Consider the following 26,827-nt stretch of genomic DNA (forward strand, 5'->3'; position numbering starts at 1 on the left):
TTCAGTTAAACACTGCTAGTTTTGTTGAATTGTCTGTATAAAGAGGGTCATAAGGTCTTCCAGTTCAAGGTCCTGCTCTGTCTCTCACAGGTTGAGTATTGGAGGTTTGCACTCATCCAGAGGGAACGCAAAGTAAGCTCTGCAAGGGTTACGGATGTCGTGGGAGTGGCACGCCCACTAAACAAAAGACATGCTGTTCTCTTCAGGTACAATTGGTTACTGCCGCCAATAGATACCTGACTGTTCCCATTTTTTTTTTTTACAACATGCTCACACAAAGCACTTAGACAAGACCCCCAGGCCTGGTGACTTTGGATGATAAGAAAAAACATGCCTGTATAAAGTTAACAACCTGAAATGGTTACTGCCCCGGGGTTGGGACTCCATGTGTATTGTTATTTTTTGCACAAGGGACAACTGTACAACTGTGGTAGCCGTCCTAGCCCAAGACCACGGGAGTAAGCTGAGACTTGTAGTCTTTGTTTTGCCAAAGTAGTTTGAGTCCCTGTATAAGGCATGCTCGCGTATCTGTGCGCCCTAGCGGCCTGCGCCATGGGTATTGAGATATTATCCAGGATAACTCTGACATGCTTGAAATGTACATACCCCACACCAAGTATTATTTCTGTTTAAGAGTCTGAGAACTCAATATGTGTCCATTCAGAGGCTCACTGCATATGAGATTATTCTCCTCTCCACTGTAGCTCTGACCGTTAGTTTTGTTTTGCCCACCTAGAGAACGGCTCCTGCTCTGAGGACCATGTTTGGTTTGAAAGGAGAGGTGTATGAGGTGGTGAAACAACATGACTGGATAGAAGTTATGCATTCTGTGACCTCATCAAGGTCTGATCTAGTGTTTTATTATGTGGGTTGCTCTGTGGTTATGCTCGCTGATGTTCTTGAGGAGGCCAAGCCACTTAATGTCCCGTCCGCACAGATGACGGAAGGTGGTGACATTAACAAGAGTTTGTAAATATTTACAGTGGGAACGTAAAGTATTCAGACCCCCTTAAATTTTTCACTCTTTGTTATATTGCAGCCATTTGCTAAAATCATTTAAGTTCATTTTTTTCCTCATTAATGTACACACAGCACCCCACATTGACAGAAAAACATAGAATTTTTGGCATTTTTGCAGATTTATTAAAAAAAAAAAAAAACCTGAAATATCACATGGTCCTAAGTATTCAGACCCTTTGCTGTGACACTCATATATTTAACTCAGGTGCTGTCCATTTCTTCTGATCATCCTTGAGATGGTTCTACACCTTCATTTGAGTCCAGCTGTGTTTGATTATACTGATTGGACTTGATTAGGAAAGTCATACACCTGTCTATATGAGACCTTACAACTCACAGTGCATGTCAGAGCAAATGAGAATCATGAGGTCAAAGGAACTGCCTGAAGAGCTTAGAGACAGAATTGTGGCAAAGCACAGATCTGGCCAAGGTTACATAAAAAATTCTGCTGCACTTAAGGTTCCTAAGAGCACAGTGGCCTCCATAATCCTTAAATGGAAGACGTTTGGGAGGACCAGAACCCTTCTTAGAGCTGGCCGTCCGGCCAAACTGAGCTATCGGGGGAGAAGAGCCTTGGTGAGAGAGTTAAAGAAGAACCCAAAGATCACTGTGGCTGTGCTCCAAAGATGCAGTCGGGAGATTGGAGAAAGTTGTAGAAAGTCAACCATCACTGCAGCCCTCCACCTGTCGGGGCTTTATGGCAGAGTGGCCCGACGGAAGCCTCTCCTCAGTGCAAGACACATGAAAGCCCGCATGGAGTTTGCTAAAAAACACCTGAAGGACTCCAAGATGGTGAGAAATAAGATTCTCTGGTCTGAAGACACCAAGATAGAACTTTTTGGCCTTAATTCTAAGTGGTATGTGTGGAGAAAACCAGGCACTGCTCATCACCTGTCCAATACAGTCCCAACAGTGAAGCATGGTGGTGGCAGCATCATGCTGTGGGGGTGTTTTTTAGCTGCAGGGACAGGACGACTGGTTGCAATCGAGGGAAAGATTAATGCAGCCAAGTACAGGGATATCCTGGACGAAAACCTTCTCCAGAGTGCTCAGGACCTTAGACTGGGCCGAAAGTTTACCTTCCAACAAGACAATGACCCTAAGCACACAGCTAAAATAACGAAGGAGTGGCTTCACAACAACTCCGTGACTGTTCTTGAATGGCCCAGCCAGAGCCCTGACTTAAACCCAATTAAGCATCTCTGGAGAGACCTAAAAATGTCTGTCCACCAACGTTTACCATCCAACCTGACAGAACTTGAGAGCATCTGCAAGGAGGAAAGGCAGAGGATCCCCAATTCCAGGTGTGAAAAACTTGTTGCATCTTTCCCAAAAAGGCTCATGGCTGTATTAGATCAAAAGGGTGCTTCTACTAAATACTGAGCAAAGGGTATGAATACTTAGGACCATGTGATATTTCAGTTTTTCTTTTTTAATAAATCTGCAAAAATGTCAACAATTCTGTGTTTTTCTGTCAATATGGTGTGCTGTGTGTACATTAATGAGGAAAAAAATGAACTTAAATTATTTTAGCAAATGGCTGCAATATAACAAAGAGTGAAAAATTTAAGGGGGTCTGAATACTTTCCGTCCCCACTGTATCTAGATCCCAAGTATGCTGATAGAGCTGTCCGTGATCATGGATGGATCTAGCAGTGGAGGGACTTTGTAGCCACAGATGGCAAATCAATTGCCCATTCTGATTTTATAAATGATCTCTTAAAAGTCACAGTTCCCCTCACTGTTGGCCATTATTGCATAAGGACACAGGGATGATCTATAAATCTTTTATACTGATCTTGACAGGGTTTGGAAATGACTCCAGACAGGGTCATTCCCAAAAAGAGAGGTAGGCACACCTAGGAGCATTATAGAATGGGACGGAGGAGAGATAAGCAGCGAGGGTTTTGAAGGTTTTAAGTGTAGATATTTTTGTATATAGAAAGAAATTATAGAGAGATGGGCTGTCCATTGTGGATCAACACAGACAATGGGCCAGCTTTCATTTCTAAGGACAAGATTAGAGTAGCTACTGGAAGCACATTTGCCAGGTGGGAAATTGTGCTGCCAGCAATGCTGGGTTTTGAAAATTACACCTGCTGAATAAAATATTTAAGCTATCACCATTTGAAGTGATTGTAGGGGAGATCATTTTCAGTATCCTGAGCAAAGGGCCCAACTGTTTCCATGATTTGAAATTGATTCAAGAAGAGTTTTGTAGAAAATTGGTTTAGACTTTGAATGCCATCTATGGTGGGAGATGTGGTCGTGATAAAGAATAAAGTCAAGTGATCTGGATTCCCCTTTTGGACCACAGACACCGGTGATTGCAGTGACCAGAACAGCAGTCCTGACGGAGCAGTGTCCCCAGTGAAGCCAAGAAAGTAAAAAAGAGGGGTGAAGCAGGTGACATAAGACCCCCCTGGAGTTGAGACAACAGACAAGCTGAAAGAAGACAAAAAGATGTCCTGGCTACTGTCTCTCCAAACTTCTGGGAAAACTCTTTGTGGACTTAGCATCCCGATCCTGGCGGTATTTTTGACAACATGGATCCTAACAAACTGTGTGTATCACCCGGAGGACTTTAGGCCCATTTAGGCCTATGTGTTTTGAACACAATTGGAGTATGAATGAGTCACAATTGCCCATGACACACACTGTTGCTCATGACACTATGAACAAGTCGCAAATGCAGAGAAGAAATGTAAAGATATTTCCAATTTATGACACTTTATGAGTACTAAGCATATATTCTGGGGTAACAAAGGAGAGTTTTATGGAGTGGGTGAAAAGTGATTTATCCTGCATGCAGGGAAATTTTACTTGTTTGCATAATGACTCATGATACTACGGTACCCCATGACCAGATAATGTTGGAAGTAGTTGTAAAGTGGGGAGTGGTTGTGTTACTTATTAATGTTTCTATGTGTGTGATAAATGTTACCAGAAATTTAACATCGTATCACTGGAAAAAGTGGAACCATACCCACCCATTTTCTTCCCTTTTCTATATAGAGGAGGTAAAATCCTATATGAGAAGGAAAGCTAGATGGACTGGGTCCTCCATGGCATGGCCCATAGATTCCAGTATACTTATAATCAATGATTCAGAAATTACTAATAGCTCACACCTTGGTGTTGCGTATGTATGTGCTAGGTATTTAACTCCTAAAGTAAAAAATAACACCCATGTAACTATAGCTAGTACGTGTACTAACACATCTTTGTCTAATATAGAAAACCAAGTAACTTTTAACATTACTACACTCCTAGGGGGGACCGGAACCACCTTAAGAATTCTGAATGGTATTGATTTAGAGACTGTCAGAAGTAAACTTGCAGCTCCTGGAAAGGACAGCGTGGATGCCCTCCACATATTGGGTGACTGGAGCCCCACGCTCTTGGCACCTCAGGTGGCACAGTTGAATCTAGATAAATCGATGGTGACTCAGCTTGGTGGTTTGACTGTGCTAACAGGGGATCTGACTAAGGGTCTTGCAAATTGGACCATGTGTGCTGTAAGGTTCCTTTGGATAAGTCAACAGAGGGATATGTTGGAAAACAGACTTGCATCCCCAGGTTCCAGACCTGTGGATCATTGGGTAATAACCTTTCCTCAGGACACAGTGTGTCATGCCAAGATATTTAGTAGTATGTGTAGTTTTTATTGTATGGGACATTATAAGGTATTCATCCCTAGAGATTATGGGATCATTATGTGTAAATTCTTTACTCTCCCTATCCCAAATGTAATCGCTGATACTGTCACATGGTGGGAACCAAAGTTTATACTTATAGTTTGGATGACTGTCAGAAAGCTGATAAGGATCTCGTTTGTACACATAGGTCTCCTGTGTCTATTGTCTAGGCCAGATGTTAGCATGTGTACTTGGACTTTATATCCATAAGGTTATAATGCATTTATAAAAGTAGGCCCACAGCAGGTATGCTTGGCAACAAAAGTAGGAGTAAACATCATTGAAGTGGATACTCATTTACCCTTTTCAGGCTACATACACAATGTTTCATTTTTGTATTGGCATGGAAAAAATTATGTGTTAGAAGGAGTCACAGAATGTTTCCACTGTATTTACTGGAGACCAGATGCACTCCCAGTGGGTGATTTCTCATTGCCCATAGGCCCAAACAACATAAGAAATCCTTGCAACATCTTAAGATGTATAATTTGACAGTACATCAGGCAGTCGTAAAGACTACCATCATGAGAGGTAAACTTGAAGCAGCCACTACTCAGTTGTCACAGGACACCCATCACTCGTGGTATGATGCGTTAACAGGACGGTCTTCGACGGGAAGTGAGGTAGTGAAGGCTTCCTTCTAATTGCTCGTCGTCTGTGCCGTTATTTTAGTTATGCTTGTCATGTACAATTGCTATTTGGTTTGTACTATAAAGAGGGAAATTAAGAGAATGATTAATGAGGCTGATGATAAGGCCTGGGCAAGCTTATTACCGAGGTAATGTAGAGAAAATTACCATATTCCATACCATATTCATGATAAAAGAGGGTATTGAAGGGTTAATGGTGTTTCTAAATGTCTGTTCTGTAAGTTTCAACGTCTTTTCTGTAAAATTCTTATTATCTGAGACTGACTTAGAAATGCGTGTTCATGCTAAAATATGTTTAGACTATAGAGATAAGAAAGGCGGTAAACGGCTATTATTTTGGAAACCTTTAGAAACTGACATGACATTTAGACATGTAGACATATGACTGTTTCACTGAAAAATATGATGGAGTTGCATATTGTGTTGGAAAAACCCGTGTATTGTTGTTAATTGTCATTTTTGTTCTTTTGTAATCAAGCTTTGGAATATGTAACCCTTCCCATTTTATTCCTTATAAAACCACGGGCAGTAGCTGGATTCCGGAGGACAGGGGATGTGATGTGCTTGGTGAGGGGGAGGGGCCTGACAGTGGGGCGGTGAAGACGGAGGTCAGAGACTGGAGTGATGGCGGCTATCCAGAAGGCACGCGGTGAGAGCCCGGGGCCAGCCGATAAAACCCCTTCCTCGGTGGCAGAGGCGCACGCTCGGCACCGGCCTTACAGAAGAGGAGAGAAGACCAGGGGTATATATACAGCGTACCGGACGGCTGGATGTCGGAGCGGTCGCTTGCCGCTGCAGCGTCTCCTGCTTCCTTCTCCGGCTCGGCTCCCTGAGGCTTCCTGCACGCCCTCTGATCCACCCCCCTCAATGAGGCAACCGTTCAACAAACAACAGAAAAAGTGAGTGTGAACGGTGCAACTAGTAAACAGCGGTTTTGTTGTAATTGAAAACGGACAAGTGAAGACCAGTCGGTGAGGGGTCCCCCTGTGCACAGACGGCGGTTAAACCTCTTCAGAGGTATCCAATCTGCACTAATCCTTACTGAACCCCCTCTGAAATACCACGCTGTCCCTAAGAGGTCTACAGGATACAGGTAGGACCTTTCTCTGTGGTGAAAAGTTTATGGAAAATTACTCCGACTCATTTGAACTGTATGGCATTGATAGTGATAACTTAATGCAGAAATAAAAATCTAAAGGTGCTGTGGGTATGTGATGTATAGAGGGAATGTATTTTAAGGCCACACACATATCAACTAAGGAATTGAGTGCACATGGTCAAGCCCGGAAGGAGAGTGGAGTCCTCTGTAGCCCTCTGGTGTGACATAACATTAACATCAAAACAAAGGAATGGAGATGAGAGGTTGAAGTGACCCTGGGCAGTGTCAATAGAACCACATAGAAATATATCGGTAAACCGATATCTTAAAGCTTAGAGGGGCTACCTGGGCGAATCTGGAGGATAGACAGTCGCAAGCTGCTATACTGCTAAGCTGCCAAGCTGAGGAGGTGGGCCATCCCTGTAGAAATAATAAAAAAGCTGTAAAAGGTGAAGAAGTGGAGAACAGGGAAGGGAGGATCATGAGAGGACGCTCACAAAAACAAGCAGAGCTTAATAAGCCCAGAGATAGCTTAAACTCCAGTACAATCCAAAAATTCCTAAAAAGCCCAGGTCTGGATAACAAACAGCAAGAAGTTAAGGATAAAAAAAAGACCACAGTTAAGAACAAAGGCGTGCAAGGGGGGACCCCCAACATAGAGGCCAAGCCGAAGCAGAACCAGAACTAAGTATGGAGGCTGATTCGGCTGTTGAAGCTCTCACAACTAAACTTGAGATTCAAGATATGTTTATCAGGCTGGAAAATTCAATTAAGACTGAAATTCTCAACGTCAGGACAGATCTGGGACATCTCCTAAAGCGTATATAAGATGCAGAGTGGGTGGTGGAACAGCATGTCCTGGACATAGTGGCCCTTAAAAAACAAGTAAAAACCCTTCAGGGAGACCAATGTGAGTTGACGTGCAGATTGGAGGAACAAGAAAACCAAAACAGGAGGCAAAATCTTAGAATCAGATCCCTACCAGAGCAGAGAGGTGAAGACTTGTTCACAGTGATGAAAGAACTTTTCAACCCACTGCTGGGAAGGAACCCAGATTGTGAACTAAAGATCGACAGAGTCCACAGGATAAGAAAACCCCCTAATGTTAGAGAAGATGTGCCCAGGGACATTATAGTAAAGTTCCATCAATTCGAGGACAAAGCAAAGATCTGGAGTAATCTAAGAGGGGTACAACCAGTGAAATTTAACAACCAGGAAATTCAAATATTTTCAGATCTGTCGGCGGGAACTCTGGCGAGAAGACGCCAATTAAGAACGTTACTGGACTTATTGAAGGGTGCAAATCTAAAATATAGTTGGGGTTTCCCGTTGTCCCTGAGTGTGACGAAAGAAGGCAGGACGTTTAAGATGAAACATATGGGGGACCTGCAGGATTTCTGCAGGACCTTAGAGATTCCTGTACCTAATATACCAGATGGGGTTATGCCTTGAATGAGGGGTTCTCGATTATAGTTATTCCAAACAGAGGGAGGAGGAGGGAGATGGGGGGCTGGGGGAGTGTGTTGGGGAGTTGGGTTGGTGGGAGGGGGGCGGGGGGGGCTGGGGAAGGGGAGTGAATAAGTGATTGGTAGGAGGGCCTCTGCAGTTCCCTCCCCCTTCGGGGAGAGGGGACCACACGGCTGTCCATGGCCAGAGTCTCACCTTATAGCACGAGGGGAAGCAGGTCGGGAGCATGGCAAGCTCGACACTGCAACCCAATTGCCAGGTAGTGGCGGAGGGGGAGGGGGGTGGTGGGGTGTTGAGTAGGGGGGGTGGAATGGTAGGGGGGGCTGTCCTTGCAGATGCACAACAATTGGTAAGGCGGATGAGCATCGAGATAGAGGTTAGGTGTCTGTCCTACAATGTGAAGGGGTTAAATTCACCAGGGAAGAGGCGGAAAATTCTGAATGAATTGCAGAGTTATGATGCAGATGTGGTCTTCCTGCAGGAGACCCATCTGGTGCAGGAAGAAAACATTAAGCTGAAATCAAAGAATTTTCCAGTCTGGATGTATTGTGACTCACCAATCAAAAGGGCGAAGGGAGTGGCTATCGGGTTCTCGAAAAGGATCAAATTTTACACTGATCGAGAAGAGGGTGGATGAAGAGGGGTGGTTTTTGTTTGTAAAAATTAAACTAGGGGATAGGATGTACACATTGGCCAGCGTTTATTGCCCGAATAGAGACCCGATAAAATACCTCTCCCGGACCCTGTCTAGTTTGGATGCATTTAAGGAGGGGGAAACAATTTTGGCAGGTGATTTTAACTTTTGTTTAGACCCAGCCTTGTATAGGTCCTCTGGAACCCGGGAAGCGGGGAAGGGGTCATTGCTGAGATTGATGAGAAAGCTCCACGAAAGCCAACTTATTGATGTTTGGCGGGTACAGCATCCCAAGGAGGGGATTACTCTTTTTTCTCCCTGGTCCACAGAACATTTTCAAGGCTGGACTACCTGATGGTTGATCACAGCCTGTTGGATTGCATAGTAGAGTCGAAGATTGAGGCTGTGACTCTATCAGACCATGCCCCAATATCGATGACGGTAAAGTTCAGGGGCCTTCAAAGGGTCCCGTTCTCATGGCGGTTCAATGAGGTCCTTCTTATGAAAGATATTGTTGCCGAGAAAATTCAGAGGGAAATTGATGAGTTCTTCATTAATAATGAGTCGAGCGACATAACGGGGGCAGTTCTGTGGGAGGCCTTCAAGGCATATATAAGGGGGGTTGTAATTTCTATAAGTTCAGGTGAGAAGAGAGAAAGGGGGGAAAAAAGAAAGAAAGTCTTGTCGCTAAAATCTACCAGCTAGAACAACTCCATAAAGCCTCGAGGGGAAGTGAAGAATCCACATTTAAAGAATTGACACTAACAAGAGAAGAGCTCAGGGAGCTATTGGAAGAAGAGATGGTGAAAATTAAGAATAAGCATCTAAAAAGGTTCCATCTGAAAGGTAATAAGGTGGGGAAACATTTGGCATCAGTTATCAGGAAAAAAAAAGGACGAGAATTATATAGAGAAGATCAAAAACAGTAAAGGTGAAATGAGACACACTACCAAAGAGATAGGAGAGGAATTCAGACAGTTTTACTCATCGCTCTACGCGGTTGGGCAAGAGGGAAAAAGTAGGGGAAACAAGGAAGAGAAGATGAGAGAGTTCACAAAAAGGGCGGGACTTCCTACATTGTCGGAAGCAGATACATTAGAGCTAGAGCGCCCGATAACGGAAGAGGAGATATATATGGCCCTAAAGTCTCCCCCCCCCCGGGGCAAAAGTCTGGGGCCAGATGGCTTTACAAGCAGTTTCTACAAGAAATTTAGTAGCACCCTGGTCCCTCGGCTGAGCCAAATATGGAATGGCCTAGGGAGAACTGTGTAGAGATGCCCTGTTGGCTGCATTGACACTTATTCCCAAAGAGGGGAGAGACAGGACTTCCTGCACGAGTTACAGACCGATCGCGCTTTTAAACGCGGACACCAAGCTATACGCAAAGGTGTTGGCAGCACGGCTTAGAGAGAAAATCTCCTTATTAGTCCATCCAGACCAGGTGGGATTTGTCCCTGGGAGGGAGGGCAGGGACAACGGGGTGGGGTCCCTCCTGATAATGGAGGCATTTAAATCGAGTGGGGTCCCCAGTCTACTTCTGTCGATTGATGCCGAAAAGACGTTCGACAGGGCAGACTGGGGATTCATGTTTTGTACACTAGAAGTATTGGGAGTAGGGCCTACAATGCTAAAATGGATAAAAATCTTATACAACCAACCTACAGCATTCGTAAGGGTCAATAACACTCCCTCAGCACAATTTGTAATGAAAAACAGGAAGAGGCAAGGATGTCCTCTGTCTCCTCTTTTATTTGTCCTGGCCTTAGAACCCCTCCTAGCTATGATCAGGAAAAATCCAGATATAAGTGGCTGCACAGTGGGCGAGGAGGAACATAAACTGTCCGCTTTCGCGGACGACGTGCTTTTTTATGTCTCCAATCCTAGAATCACGATGCAAAATTTATTGTCCACACTGAGGAAGTACAGTGAGTTCTCAAACTTTAAAATAAATATAGAAAAGTCAGAAGCCCTAAAGATCAATATCAAAAAACAGGAAGCGCATAGACTTGGTGAAGTGTTTCATTTCCCATGGAAAGACAGCATAAAGTACCTGGGGGTCAATTTAACAGGTTATAGAGAGAAGTTGTATGGGTTGAATTTCATTCACCTATTAAATGAAACAAGAGCGGAAATAAATAGAATAAAATATTGCCCTGTCTCATGGATGGGGCGAATTAACTTAGTAAAGATGGGTCTAGCCCCAAAGGTGCTATACAAGATGCAGATGCTCCCGATTCCCCTTCCGCAAAATTTTTTTAAAGTGCTGTCCAGTCTCATAAGTAAATACGTTTGGGACAATAAGAAACCAAGGATTGCCCACAAGGTGTTGAGGAGAGAAAAAGTAAGTGGAGGGCTGGCCCTATCAGATTTTAGGATGTATTATAAAGCAATAGTCTTAGCACGGGCACTGGATTGGGCAAATAATAGGGAAAATAAAAGATGAGTTAACTTAGAAAAAAGGTTAAGTAATACACAATTAAATCACTGGATTTGGAACCCCCCACATTTTAGGAACTTAGGAAAGGACACACATTATATTACACACCTCACATTTAAAATTTGGGATCAGTTGCACTTAAATAACAAGTGGGAATACAATTCTCCTTTGATGTTTTTAAAGGAGAACTTACTCTTTCCCCCGGGGATGCAGAAAGTGGGTGGAAATTGGATATTGGATAGAGAGGCACAAGTTAGGGGTATCATTAAGCGAGGGAAAATTTGCACTTTCCAAGAAATAGCAGCACAAGAGGAGGTTTGGATATTAAATGGGTGGAGATACGGCCAGCTAGCACACTTTATTAATAGTCTCCCCGGCCCATTAAGGGAGGAAGCGGATTACAGACCGATAGAGAAGTTATTCTGTAAGGAGTCAGTTAAGGGGAAAATCTCAGAAATTTACAAAATTTTGGTGAGGGGAAGGGGGACGGAGTTACCTCCGTTCATCAAAAAATGGGAAGTGGAGTTGGGAGCATGCGGCGATGGTGAGAAAGTGAGGCGCATCTTGGGGGTGACGCATGGAACGGCAGTCGATACAAAAACTAGAGAGAGCAACTACAAGTGTCTGACTAGGTGGTATATGACCCCGGTCAGAGTTAGTAAGTTTACACCAGAAAGGTCCCCGAACTGTTGGAGAGGATGCGCGTCCCCAGGAACTATAAAAACAAGATATTTGGGGGCACACCTTCTCATTAAAGCTGGTGCAGCCATAAGACCATACAATAGAAGAAAAATATTACAGCGCACACATGCAAAAAGATTCACCTCCAGCAAGGCTAATTTAAAAACACCTAAACATTCTCAAAAAGACATTTTCAAAAATATGGGGAGTTGGTCACACCATATTGCTATATGGTGCTAAGCCCACTTACTGCGACAAAGTACCCCAAGATTAGTGGGTCCTACACTATCCATAGAGTTGTGAGATCCTGCTTCTCTGAACCATGAGAGCTACACTCTTCTAAATGGGAGAATTTAAAGGTCTCCACCTATGACACAAGTGGACACTAATGAGGTACTAATGAGGGAATTAGGGTGCTCCTATCCCAAAAGGATTTGGTCAGAATCCATACAATGCACAAACAAGATATTTGGGGGGCACACCTTCTCATTAAAGCTGGTGCAGCCATAAGACCATACAATAGAAGAAAAATATTACAGCGCACACATGCAAAAAGATTCACCTCCAGCAAGGCTAATTTAAAAACACCTAAACATTCTCAAAAAGACATTTTCAAAAATATGGGGATTTGGTCACACCATATTGCTATATGGTGCTAAGCCCACTTACTGTGACAAAGTACCCCAAGATTAGTGGGTCCTACACAATTAGCCTTGCTGGAGGTGAATCTTTTTGCATGTGTGCGCTGTAATATTTTTCTTCTATTGTATAGTCTTATGGCTGCACCAGCTTTAATGAGAAGGTGTGCCCCCCAAATATCTTGTTTGTGTATTGTATGGATTCTGACCAAATCCTTTTGGGATAGGAGCACCCTAATTCCCTCATTAGTACCTCATTAGTGTCCACTTGTGTCATAGGTGGAGACCTTTAAATTCTCCCATTTAGAAGAGTGTAGCTCTCATGGTTCAGAGAAGCAGGATCTCACAACTCTATGGATAGTGTAGGATCCACTAATCTTGGGGTACTTTGTCGCAGTAAGTGGGCTTAGCACCATATAGCAATATGGTGTGACCAAATCCCCATATTTTTGAAAATGTCTTTTTGAGAATGTTTAGGTGTTTTTAAATTAGCCTTGCTGGAGGTGAATCTTTTTGCATGTGTGCGCTGTAATATTTTTCTTCCCCAGGAACTATGGCGCACCTGTGGTGGGAATGCCCTAAAATAAAAATCTTTTGGCAAGAAGTGACTAGGTTAATTGAAGAAATAACAAGAAAGGCGATCCCCTTCAACCTCTGGGACTGTTTGTTCCATAGGTCGGAAGGGGGAAAGAGAGGGTTTAAAACTTCAATAGTTTCAGTACTATTAAATTCAGCTAAAAACATTATCCCAAAGAAATGGCAGGAATCAGAAGCACCTAGGATTAAGGACTGGGTGGCTAGAGTCAATGAAATATATATCTTGGAGAGAGAAGAATCAGGAGAATATCTAGGAAGGGACCAAAATGTACAAGGGGGTAAATGGGATTGCTGGATTGCATTTAAAAAAACTGAGCGCTATGTAGAAGCAATTACGTTGTAGGACGAGATCCGGAACATAAGAACTTGTCAAGACTAAATCAGACGAGAGAAAATCTGCAGGGGTTGGGGGGGGGTGCGGGGGGGGGGGGTGCGGGGGGGGGACTATATGTGGGGGGAGTATGTAAGGTATTTGTTCAAGAGAATTGGGAATTTTTGCTGTAAGTTTTACTGTATTCCCCCCATTTGTTTGGGGCTTGTTTTTGTATTAAGATTTTGAAAAATTAAATAAAGATTTAAAAAAAAAAAAAAACCACGGGCAGTAGCCCATATTAAAAGGTAGTATAGTTTGAACTCGTCTCATGTGCGAGTCACTCTGTACTTCTGGAATATTCCTGTGGGAGCCATCGAGCGGTCTTCACAGACCCTTACAGTCACTGGGGACTGTATTGCAGATAACGTGTAGTAGAGGAGGGGGGCAAGAAAGGGTTAAAAAGATTATTGTGGCAATGTAACAGAATGACTGGATCAGCAGCTGCAGCCGCCGATCCATTCACTCTGTGCCCAGTCATAAATACTGATCTCTCTTCTTCCCCAGTTGCAAGGGAAGGGTTTGGCTGGGTACAGCGCCTCTGTGTACTCTGCCATCTAATGACAGCTGAGTACACTACAGTAACCTGGTGGATCTATAGACAGCACTGGGTAAATGGCCACCAATCCACCACTAAAAAACATACCCTGATATAAAAGGGGTTAAATAGAACTCCAGGCAAATATTACAAATAGCAGACATTTTTTTTCTTCAGCCTTCACCCAACAAATGGTTGAACACAATTGGAAGAGAAGGGCATATAACTGAGAACATAGACCATAACAGCAACTATAGGAGTAGGGTAGTATATACAGTATATGTGGTGCATCTAGAAAACATGTCTGGTGTTTTTGCTTTAAGAGAATTCTAAAAGAAAAAAAAGTTTTCAAAGATTAATGAAACAAAATGTGATGTTCTGACTACTTTTAAAGCTTATAATTCTAGTAATGAAGCCTTTGTTAAAAATACATACATTTTAATTTAGAACCTCTTTAGGTGGCATGATAGAGTATACCTTTTGTATCTATCTTGGCCATCTCATCTGTCATTCCATATTCCTGTTCCTGCTTGTCTAATGAGTTTCCCTATAAATGAAGAAACACATTAATATTAGCATGTTGGCACAAGTCAAATCTTTTAAATAATTGTATTTTGCATAAAGCATATGCAAATATTTTGACCAAGCATATTAATTTAATTTTGAAAAGGATAGTACGGTACATTGTACACCATTGTGCACAGCACACCATCTCTGCACTGCAGTTTTTGTTTTTTTAATTCACAGTATAAAATATATACTCATTTATGCAGCTCTGAGCACAGAACACACCACAAACAGGTCTGGATATTCTTGATGTGCAGAGCTATCTTAAAGAGTGGGCACTGAAAGGGGCCCCAGCTGCATGGGGGGGCCCTGCACTTTCCTCAAAGCAGTTGGTCCTTGAACTCACGCTGCCCTAAAATTGGGAGCCCCATGATGGCACTAGGAGTGATAGATACACAGGGGAGGCAGGCTGGAAGCGGTGCGCTGTGCAGAATGATGCCTTTATTTCACAGCCAGCAGGGAGGGGCAGGGCCAGAGCTCTGACATAGCCAAAAGTTTACATGCACTGTATCTCCACTGGAAAAGGGGGTACTAAATGGATGATGCTGGGGGATGTCAAGGGTGTATGGGGGGAAAACAATGCTGAGGGGGGATCTGGGGTGTATAGGGGGTAGCAATGCTTGGGGTAGCTTGGGTAACTATAGTGCTAGCGGTATCAGGGATGTAGAGAGTCCACAGTGTAGGGGGTTTCAGGGATGTTGTGGAGTCACAATACATGGGATATCTTATGATATATGGTAACAGTGCTGGGGGGAATATCTAGGGTGTAGAAGGGTCAGAGTGCTGGGGGGGGGATATCTGGGGTGTAGAGGGGTCAGAGTGCTGGGGGGATATCTGGGATGTAGAAGGGTCAGAGTGCTGGGGGGATATCTGGGATGTAGAAGGGTCAGAGTGCTGGGGGATATCTGGAGTGTAGAGGGGTCAGAGTGCTGGGGGGATATCTGGGGTGTAGAGGGGCCATAGTGCTGGGGAGGCATCAATCTAGCAGATATATTATATGCACAGTATAGCTTTTGTTACTTTATGTATGTAGTATTTTCCCACTGTTTCTGTACAGAATGATCATGTAGGTAAAGCAGAGCTCCACCCAAAAGGGGCAGCTCCGCTTGTCTGCCTCCTACCTACTTGATGTCTGTTTTACCTGCGCTGTCTCCATTGTAGGGGCCCCAGAGCATTACTTTGCCCAGGGGCCCATGATGCTTTTAAGACGGCCCTGTTGATGTGCCCTACACTGTGCAATCATACAGACAGAAGAAGCACCATGTAGATAGGTCACTACTGCATATACTGTATGTATAGTTTAAGGCAGAATAAAATGAAGGTAGTCGGTAGAGGGAGCAATTCACAATCTCACAAATCCCCCAACCCCCACCCCACTCCCTGTTTATACAAAATAAAAATCTTTTAAAAAGTCTGTGCAAGCTGATGTGGTGCTCCCATCCTTTCAAAACTTCAACAAACCCCTGTTATACACAGAATAAATAATACAATTATAATATGATAAAATTCCAAAAATTATGTTTTTAACTAGAGTCATGATTGCCCAACATATATAAGTGTGACGTCATATAAGAGGTTTGACTGCAATACATATGTTTGAAATATTTGACATATCACATGCATATATGGGATTTATTTGATATTTTGTACCATCTGTAGCCTTAAAATAATGGATAGGAAACCTGTTGGATGAATATCGCCATGCGCTTAACATCATGCAGTTTACCTATGTAAAATCTATTGGATTAACCCCAATGCAATATCCTCTTATGGTGGTATTTATGGGATTTATATCAATTATGTGAGATCATGTATATTTTTTTATTCCACTGATTTTAGGTAGACTTCGATGACCCCAGTTTTATAAGAATAAGAAAGACCATAAAACAAAATCGCTTCATTATCATATTTTTGCTTATTTTGTTTTTTATACACATCATAAATATTATACTTTTACACATCACAGTATCACGATTTTTTTTTCTCTCTCTCTTAGATATGTGTGTATTGTTAATTTTAAAAAAATCTGTAAAATACCTTGATATTGTGCATAGCCATAATACAAACATTTTGTGTCACAATAGCTTTTCTTCAAATTTTAGGAATGTAGTCTGGATAATATTACAGGCTAAACCAATTGCCTGATGTGCATTTCTTAAAAAGGTGAACATCATTACGATAGATGACCCAATAAATTATTTCAAAGTACTTTTTGTTATTTTATATTATTATAATCTATACAACTTCAACATCTCCAATGGTACTTTACATACTAAAAGACATAGCAAGGGCAAGTATTAATATAATAAATACATCTTCCAAAGAAACATAGTACAGCAAAAAAAATATAAATTTAACCTGTTTTAACAATGTATGGAAGCTGCCACTGCTGACCTTTCCATCTGAAAATACTAGTTGAGTATCATACTGATACCATGACTTAAAGGACCCATTCACACTTCGCAATTTGGAATCGCAGGCAGAATCACCAGAAATGGACTGCATTTGATGATGAAGACATGTTTACACCAGCAATAAAAATTACCTTGGATTATTTAGGAAACACAAAGAAAAAACATTTAATTCAAAAGCTATATATCCGCATGCTACCTCAAAACATCAACAAAAAGCTTCTAGACATCCCTGTTTAATTACTAAGTCAAAAACACTAAATAGAATAATAGGTGAATCACTTTTTGTACCCCAGAAGCAAAGAGCTAGTGCATAAAAACTATGAATAACAAAAAATGCTAAATAGCTATCTATCTATCTATCTATCATACATGCCATAATATGTGAATACATGAAAATTACATGTGATAAAGTGCTGCATGCAAAGAACAATTCCTCAAACAAGTGAAGGCATGTGAAAGAGTGCTAAGTACAGGGAACAATTCATCAAACAGGTGAATGCAATATAGTTTGTGATATCACTCACTCTACAAGTTCAAGATGTGCGAATCACATTGAATAATCCATGCTTAAGTCCTGTGCGAAAAGGCAATTTTCTAAGTGCACAAATAACTGTAATCCCTAGATACTGAGGATGTTCAATAAGTCCATTGCCAGTAGAGCCCTTTCACTCCCCAATATGTGCATGCCACCACCGTGAATACAAATATGCTTGTACCTTCCTAGTTGGAACTTATGATAAAAAGAAGATCATAAACAGATTAATACAGGATAGAAATCCAGGCACTTTCACTGCACCTGCAATATCCCTTTTTCCTTCTCCAGAGCATAAGTTATAAGCTCATAGAAAAGAAGAGTGCCAATATGCCGACCACTTTATTTAACCACTTGCCGACCGGCTTACGCCGATATATGTCGGCGGAAGGCACGTACAGGCATACTAACGTACCTATACGTTGCCCTTTAAGACACGGCTTGTGGGCGCGCACCCGCCGCAAGCTCCGTGAGTGTGATCACGGGTCTCGCGGACTCGATGTCCGCGGGGATACCTGCGATCATCTCACGGAGAGGAAGAATTGGGGAAATGCTGATGTAAACAAGCATTTCCCCATTCTGCCTAGTGACACTGATCACCGCTCCCTGTAATCGGGAGCGGTGATCAGTGTCGTGTCACACATAGCCCACCCCCCCCACAGTTAGAATCACTCCCTAGGACACACTTAACCCCTACAGTGCCCCTCCTGGTTAACCCCTTCACTGCCAGTCACATTTACACAGTAATCAATGCATTTTTAATCGCACTGATCTCTGTATAAATGTGAATGGTCCCAAAATAGCGCAAAAGTGTCCGATCTGTCCAATATAATGTTGCAGTCACAATAAAAATCATCGCCATTGCTAGTAAAAAAAAAAAAATAATAAAAATGCCATAAAACTATACCCTATTTTGTAGGCACTATAACTTTTGCGCAAACCAATCAATAAACGCTTATTGCATTTTTTTTTTTTTTTTTTTACCAAAAATATGAAGAAGAATACGTATCGGCCTAAACTGAGGAAAAAAAATGTTTTTTTTTTTTATATTCTTTTTTGGGGGATGTTTATTATAGCAAAAAGTAAAAAATAATGCGTTTTTTTCAAAATTGTCGCTCTTTTTTTTGTTTAAAGCGCAAAAAATAAAAACCGCAGAGGTGATCAAATACCACCAAAAGAAAGCTCTATTTGTGGGAAAAAAGGGCATCAATTTTGTTTGGGAGCCACGTCGCATGACTGCGCAATTGCCAGTTAAAGCGATGCAGTGCCAAATCGCAAAAAGTGCTCTGGTCTTTTGCCAGCCAAATGGTCCAGGGCTGAAGTGGTAAAGAATTAGAAACCACACTTACATACAGGCACATGTACAGTACATTGGCTTCTAAATGATCTAACTTGCTCCTGTTTCAGTCTGGAAACAATTGTGTTTTATTTTTTATTTATTTATAAAGCAGAAATATTATAGAGACATGCTGCACATTATGTAAGCTTTTTTATTTGATCAAAATTGGAAAGGGAGAGACAAGGCTTTTTGATCCATAAATAAAAAATTACAGCGAATTATATCAGAGACACAAATTGCAATTGAATAGGGAAATATGAGGCAATTTTGATCCAAAAATAAAGATTACTATGGATTATTTATTATTTTAAATGTTAATTAAATATTTAAATAAATATTTAAATGTTATTTAAAATATTTAAATCATTTAAATATTGTGGATAGACCAGGCAGGTTTAATAATCACTTTTTACTATACATTATTTCAGAGACAATAGCCACAAATATTCTGGAATTATGGAGCATAGGAATAGGCTGAAAAATAGGAGACATTTGCAGATCAGCAAAATGCACTGTTTTGAGGTGCGAAGCAGGTATGACCCAGCATGAAAAAATTCCCAAATTCTATGGCTGAGGAGTGTCTACAGAAATGGCACCCTTACACCCTGTAGCACCCTTATGCCCCGTACACACGGTTGGATTTTCCGACGGAAAATGTGTGATAGGACCTTATTGTCGGAAATTCCGACCGTGTGTAGGCTCCATCACACATTTTCCATCGGATTTTCCGACACACAAAGTTTGAGAGCAGGCTATAAAATTTTCCGACAACAAAATCCGTTGTCGGAAATTCCGATCGTGTGTACACAAATCCGATGGACAAAGTGCCACGCGTGCTCAGAATAAATAAAGAGATGAAAGCTATTGGCCACTGCCCCGTTTATAGTCCCGACGTACGTGTTTTACGTCACCGCGTTTAGAACGATCGAATTTTCCGACAACTTTGTGACCATGTGTATGCAAGACAAGTTTGAGCCAACATCCGTCGGAAAAAATCCTAGGATTTCGTTGTCGGAATGTCCGAACAAAGCCCGACCGTGTGTACAGGGCATAACAGTGTTGAAGAAATAGACTAAAGCTGTAATGGCAGCACAAGATGATAATGCTGGCAGACCTGAAACGGTGGAAGGAGGTGGTAAAGCTGGCAGAAGATGTTAATGTATGGCAGACCAACAGTGGTGGCATGAGAGGATAATGGATGGGAGGCCAGCAGTAATGGCAAGAGGTGGTCAGCATGACCAGAGGTAACAGGGAGCAGGCCGGTGGCTGGCAATGGTAATTGAGGCAGGAGATGCTAATGGATAGCAAGCTGTATGGTATAATTATGTTTCGGTAGCAAGATTCAAATTACAAAAAATAATGGTTGACATCAGCTGCTGGGATTTTGTATTCATTGCTAATACTGCCTTGGTTAAAGCTGAGCTTCACCCAAAAGGGGAAGTTCCACTTTAAGTACTCCTCCCCTGCCACATTTGGCATGTCATTTGTTTTTAGGAGGAGAGTGGGTACCTAGTTTTGACAGGGCAATCCGAGCAGACGTTCTCCCCTCCCTCCCTGCAGTCTTCCAGGACACGTCACTGGTCCCAGAAGACTGACAGGCCATTCAGGAGGCACAGTGTAACTTGTGCATGCGCAGTGGGCACCCGGCTGTGAAGCCACAAGATATCACAGCCGGGTGCCCCCAGTTGAGCTGCCGACAGCCGGGAGAGAGAAGCCCTTGGGAAGGGACGGCTCGGTGAGCACATTGCTAGAGGTGTGTGTTTATTAAAGTCAGCAGCTACAGTTTTTGTAGCTGCTGACTTTTAATAAGCACAAAAAGGACTGGAGCTCTTCTTGAACCTTTATAAAAATGTACCAGTCAACTGTGGGAACAGGTAGCATCTTTTTTTCTGTCACAAAACCTCCTGCTGCACTAAGTGTACATACCCAAAATAAAGCAGTGCAGCGCTTAATAGAACAAATACATGTAAAACATATACATATAAAACATATGAGGCAAAGTCCCAAATTATATCCTAATCCGAGGAAATAAATAATAAATAATAAATAACGTTACTCACAAAAATCGCACTGATTCCCAGTGCAGGAGTATAGGACATGTATGGATAAAACCAGATAAAACTAGTAACGCAGTGCCATATTGCAAAAAATGGCCTGGTCATTAAGGGGGAGAAACCTTCCAGGGCTAAAGTGATTAGGTATAGACACTGGAGCTCGACTGCATCCTGAACATCCATTTGTCAGGGTGTACACATCCGTCCTAGGGCATTCCGACAACAAATTCCTGGGATTTATTTCCGATGCATGTTGGCTGAAACTTGCCTACGTGCATACACATGGTTGCACAAATGTTGTCGGAAATTCCGGTCGTCAAGAACGCGCTGACGTACAACACGTATGACGGCACTATAAAGAGGAAGTTCAATAGCCAGTGTGCCGCCCTTTGAGCTCCTTCTGCTAATCTCGTGTTTATCTTGTATTAGTCAAAGTTTGATGAGAGACAATTTGTGATTTTCAGCCTCGTGCTTTTCATTTCGTTACTGCTCTTCAGTTTGAGCTTGTGGGTGTGCGTGTAGTCATTTCGCATCTGGTTTGCAGTGCATATTTTTATATTACGTATTTGATTCTTAGTGCATTCTTGTCCGCTCGTTTCTGATTTTTCAGCTCGCTCTTCTCAGGCCTTTCTGATTTTCAGTGCATTCTGTAGTTCGTTCTGACCAGCCGACCGTTTTGAAGCCATGAGGACCCTCACCCCGGAGGACCTTTAACTACTGGCTGGCCAGAGCCAGAAAAGTGGTGTAGAACGCTTTTGGGATAATGGCCAGCCGGTTCCACCTATTCCTTACGCCAATCAACATGGCGGAATATAAATTTAACCATATAATCCTTTCATGCTGCATTCTCCACAACTTTTTAAGGAGAAATTCGATGAACTATGTGGCCTCAGTTGGGCCTGAGGCCGCATTTCAAGACCAAACCCTGACGACGCTTGAAGCTGGCCGCCCTGGCTTGCCCCCCCAAAGCACCCGTGAGGTCTGTCTAAAATATATGGAGTACTTTGCGGGTAGGGGGGCCATTGATATGTCAGAAAATGTTTAAGAAACATTTTTTAAATAAATTTGTATTTTCAACTGAAAAATATTTCCTTTGATTTACTGCATGTGTTTCTTTTTAGCTGTCTCCTAGGTTATCCAATGGGCTTATTTTTTTTTGGCCATTTTCTTCAATAGTGTAAACTTAATTTATTTGATACATGAGGTGACAATCTCTTCGTCAGCTAACTATTATGTTGTGGGTCTGCTACACACACACACCTTGTTTTTGTTGTTAATGTATGTAATGCCTTAACCAGTTGCCGACCGCCGCACGACGATGTACGTCGGCAGAATGTCACGGGCAGGCATAAGGACTTACCTGTACGTCCTTGCCTGCCCACGGACGCGGGGTCCGATCGGACCACCCAACGGTGCCTGCGGTGGTCGGATTCTCGTCAGGGGCGATCAAAGATGAGGGGGAGGCCACTCATTCGTGGCTCCCCCCTCACGTTTGCTCCTGGCGAATGAAATGCTTCCTCAGCTTCTGTATAGTAAACAGAAGCAGAGGAAGTGATATCATCGCTCCTTGGCTCGGTATTTTCCGTTCCGGCGCTGAGGAGAGAAGACATCCGAGTGAGTGCACAAACACTACACACACAGTAGAACATGCCAGGCATACTGTACACCCCAATCACCCCTCCCCTATCACACTGACACCAAGCAGTTTTTTTTTTCTGATTACTGCATTGGTGTCAGTTTGTGACAGTGTGGTAGGGCAGTTAGTGTTAGGCCCCCTTTAGGTCTAGGGTACCCCCCTAACCCCCCCTAATAAAGTTTTAACCCCTTGATCACCCCCCCGTCGCCAGTGACACTAAGCCATCGTTTTTCTGATCGCTGTATTAGTGTCACTGGTGACGCTAGTTAGGGAGATATATATTTAGGTTCGTTGTCAGGGTTTTATAGCATCAGGGACCCCCATATACTATCTAATAAATGCTTTAACCCCCTGATTGCCCCCTAGTTAACCCTTTCACCAGTGATCACCATATAACTGTTACGGGTGACGCTGGTTAGTTAGTTTATTTTTTATAGTGTCAGGGCACCCGCCGTTTATTATTGAACAAAGGTTTAGCCCCCTGATCACCCGGAGGTGATATAACTTAGGTTTTAGGGTCAGATAGGGTCTGCATCGCCCCAGGCAGCATCAGGTTAGCGCCAGTACCGCTAACACCAACGCACGCACCATACACCTCCCTTAGTGGTATAGTATCTGAACAGATCGATATCTGATCCGATCAGATCTATACTAGCGTCCCCAGCAGTTTAGGGTTCCCAAAAACACAGGGTTAGCAGGATCAGCCCAGATACCTGCTAGCACCTGCATTTTGCCCCTCCGCCCGGCCCAGCCCAGCCCAGCCCAGCCCACCCAAGTGCAGTATCGATCACTGTCACTTACAAAACACTAAACGCATAACTGCAACATTCGCAGAGTCAGGCCTGATCCCTGCGATCGCTAACAGTTTTTTTGGTAGCGTTTTGGTGAACTGGCAAGCACCAGCCCCAGGCAGCGTCAGGTTAGTGCCAGTAGTGCTAACACCCACGCACGCCCCGTACACCTCCCTTAGTGGTATAGTACCTGAACGGATCAATATCTGATCCGATCAGATCTATACTAGCGTCCCCAGCAGTTTAGGGTTCCCAAAAACGCAGTGTTAGTGGGATCAGCCCAGATACCTGCTAGCACCTGCGTTTTGCCCCTCCGCCTGGCCCAGCCCAACCCACCCAAGTGCAGTATCGATCGATCACTGTCACTTACAAAACACTAAACGCATAACTGCAGCATTCGCAAAATCAGGCCTGATCCCTGCGATCGCTAACAGTTTTTTTGGTAGCGTTTTGGTGAACTGGCAAGCACCAGCGGCCTAGTACACCCCAGTCGTAGTCAAACCAGCACTGCAGTGACACTTGGTGACGTGGCGAGTCCCATAAGTGCAGTTCAAGCTGGTGAGGTGGCAAGCACAAGTAGTGTCCCGCTGCCACCAAGAAGAAGACAAACACAGGCCCGTCGTGCCCATAATGCCCTTCCTGCTGCATTCGCCAATCCTAATTGGAAACCCACCGCTTCTGCAGCGCCCGTAATTCCCCCATTCACATCCCCAACCAAATGCAGTCGGCTGCATGAGAGGCATTTTCTTTATGTCCTCCCGAGTACCCCTACCCAACGAACCCCCCCAAAAAAGATGTTGTGTCTTGACAGCAACAGCGTTTGCTCCCATGATATATAAAGCCGTGACTCCAGTGGAGGTGATATATGCCGAAGCATGGGGGCAGCAGGGGCGGAGGAGCGATTTGCTCCTAACTTTTGCAGGAGGATGCCCCCATGCTTCGGCATATATAAACGGTGCATATATGCCCATCATTAGAAATGGGTAGATGAAGGGAGGTATTCTAATGGTGGACATCCCCACCGATCAATTTCTTTTTTCGTTCAGCCCACAGGCTGCATGAAAAAAAAAAGATTACAATATATGCCCAACAAGGACCAGCAACGTACTGGTTATACCAGAATGAATGCCTGCAGGTTTAGGTATCATCTTGGTATCATTCTTTTCAGCCAGTGGTCGGCTTTTATGTAAAAGCAATCCTAGCGCTAATTAGCCTCTAGAATGCTTTTACAAGCAGTGGGAGGGAATGCCCCCTCACCGTCTTCCATGTTTTTCTCTGGCTCTCCTGTCCCAACAGGGAACCTGAGAATGCAGCCGATGATTCAGCCAGCTGGCCATAGAGCTGATCAGAGACCAGAGTGGCTCCAAACATCTCTATGGCCTAAGAAACCGGAAGCTACGAGCATTTATTGACTTAGATTTCGGCGGATGTAAACAGCGCCATTGGGAAATTGGGAAAGCATTTTATCACACCGATCTTGGTGTGGTCAGATGCTCTGAGCAGAGATCTAGGGTCTAATAGACCCCAATTTTTTCAAAAAAGAGTACCTGTCACTACCTATTGCTATCATAGGGGATATTTACATTCCCTGAGATAACAATAAAAATGATAAAAAAAAAAAAATGAAAGGAACAGTTTAAAAATAAGATAAAAAAGCAAAAAAATAATAAAGAAAAAAAAAAAAAAAAGCACCCCTGTCCCCCCCTGCTCTCGCGCAAAGGTGAACGCAAGCGTCGGTCTGGCGTCAAATGTAAACAGCAATTGCACCATGCATGTGAGCTATCACTGCGAAGGTCAGATCGAGGGCAGTAATTTTAGCAGTAGACCTCCTCTGTAAATCTAAAGTGATAACCTGTAAAGGCTTTTAAAGGCTTTTAAAAATGTATTTAGTTTGTCGCCACTGCACGTTTGTGCGCAATTTTAAAGCATGTCATGTTTGGTATCCATGTACTCGGCCTAAGATCATCTTTTTTATTTCATCAAACATTTGGGCAATATAGTGTGTTTTAGTGCATTAAAATTGAAAAAAGTGTGTTTTTTTCCCCAAAAAATGTGTTTGAAAAATCGCTGCGCAAATACCGTGTGAAAAAAAAAAATGAAACACCCACCATTTTAATCTGTAGGGCATTTGCTTTAAAAAAATATATAATGTTTGGGGGTTCAAAGTAATTTTCCTTGTCAAAAGAAGTTTATTGAGTATACAATGTTATAAAGATACATAAAGTAAGTTTACAAGGATCTATAAAGTAAGCTCATTGTTTTACAGTAGGGTTTATATAGGTAAATATCATGAAATTTCAAATATTAAACATTGGGTTCACGTAAACCTAAATTAAAGATATATATATCATTTCCTTAGTTACTTTTGTAGGTATTTAAATGATTTATACCTACTATACATATTGTTTACAAGTAGAGTGTATATAGGTCAAATAAATTCTGATAATGAGCTTTAATCGTAAGGTGGAGAAAAGGAAAGAGAAAGAAGAAAAAGGGTTGAAAGGTAGAGGTATGGTCCACAAGGTTGTCCCGCTCGTCAGTTTATTATTCTTTTTAGTTCTCTTTGAAGCCTTAGAATGGGTGTCTCTGTAAGTCATTTAATCTGTTACCATGGCAACAGGACAGAGTCATTGAAGTTTGACAGGAACTGTTGTTTTATCCAAGGATGCCAAAGTTTTTCAAATTTTGGAATTTGATTTTGATCGATGGCTACCATCTTAGCATGGGACATTGTATTATTCATTCTGTGAATTGTTTCTGCTAGTACCAATGTAGGAGATTTCCATGCCTTGGCCACTGTTTGTTTTGCAGCCGTTATTAGTTGGATCATAAGTTTGAATTGAGAGAGTGTTAACCATTCCGGTTTTAGAAGTTAAATATGGATCTGGTTGTATTATTTTTTTAAATATTTTAGATGCAATCACGAAGACTTCCTTCCAGAAGGTTTGGATTACTGGGCACGTCCACCATATGTGTAAATATGTGCCTATTTCTGGGCATCCTCGAAAACAAAGAGCTGAGGTATTAGGTGAATATTTTGCCACTCTAGCGGGTACAAGGTACCAGTGAGTTAGGACTTTATAATTTGTCTCCAGTGCTAAGATGTTGGGTGAAGATGACTTAGATGTGAGCCATATGTTAGACCAGTCCGTGTCTTCTAATGTTCGTCCCAGGTCCTCCTCCCACCTCTGAACGTAAGAGGGTCTATTAAGATTTGCTACTCCATATAATTGATTATAAAGTGATGAAATTGTACCTTTAGCAAATGGATCTTTTGTACAGATTGATTCAAAAATGGATAATTGGGATAATGGTGTATCCCCCTTTAGGAATGGTGTATAGAAATTTTTGATTTGGAGATATCTAAATATCTCAGAGTTTGGTAGATCATATTTTTCTCTAAGCGATGGGAATGAAAGGAATGATTTAGATGCTATGAAGTCATTTAGTGTCTGAATGCCTGATGTTGTCCAAGCTTTAAAAGAATTTGGGTAGATCCATGCCGGATAAAAGGCAGGATTTCTGATAAAAGAAAGGAGAGGATTGTGTGGAGATTGTAACTGATATTTGGTTTTTAGTTTATCCCAGAGAGATAAGAAGTGTTTAGTTATGGGATTATGAATTTTAAAGCGGTCTTTAGGATCAAGCCATAATAAATTTGATAT

General features: G+C 42.5%; 1 long non-coding RNA gene across 4 annotated transcripts in view; it reads right to left on the reverse strand.

Annotated features, from left to right (window-relative positions):
- LOC141112198 (uncharacterized) overlaps window positions 1-26,827 on the reverse strand; it is a 271,699-nt gene that overhangs the window by 192,643 nt on the left and 52,229 nt on the right. For all 4 annotated transcript variants that reach the window (XR_012236545.1, XR_012236547.1, XR_012236548.1 and 1 more), the window contains exon 2: window positions 14,307-14,376. This is a non-coding gene — a long non-coding RNA (uncharacterized lncRNA). The remainder of the gene's footprint in view (window positions 1-14,306; window positions 14,377-26,827) is intronic.

This window comes from Aquarana catesbeiana, linkage group LG11 (genome assembly GCF_042186555.1).
Source record: "Aquarana catesbeiana isolate 2022-GZ linkage group LG11, ASM4218655v1, whole genome shotgun sequence".
Lineage (NCBI taxonomy): Eukaryota > Metazoa > Chordata > Amphibia > Anura > Ranidae > Aquarana > Aquarana catesbeiana.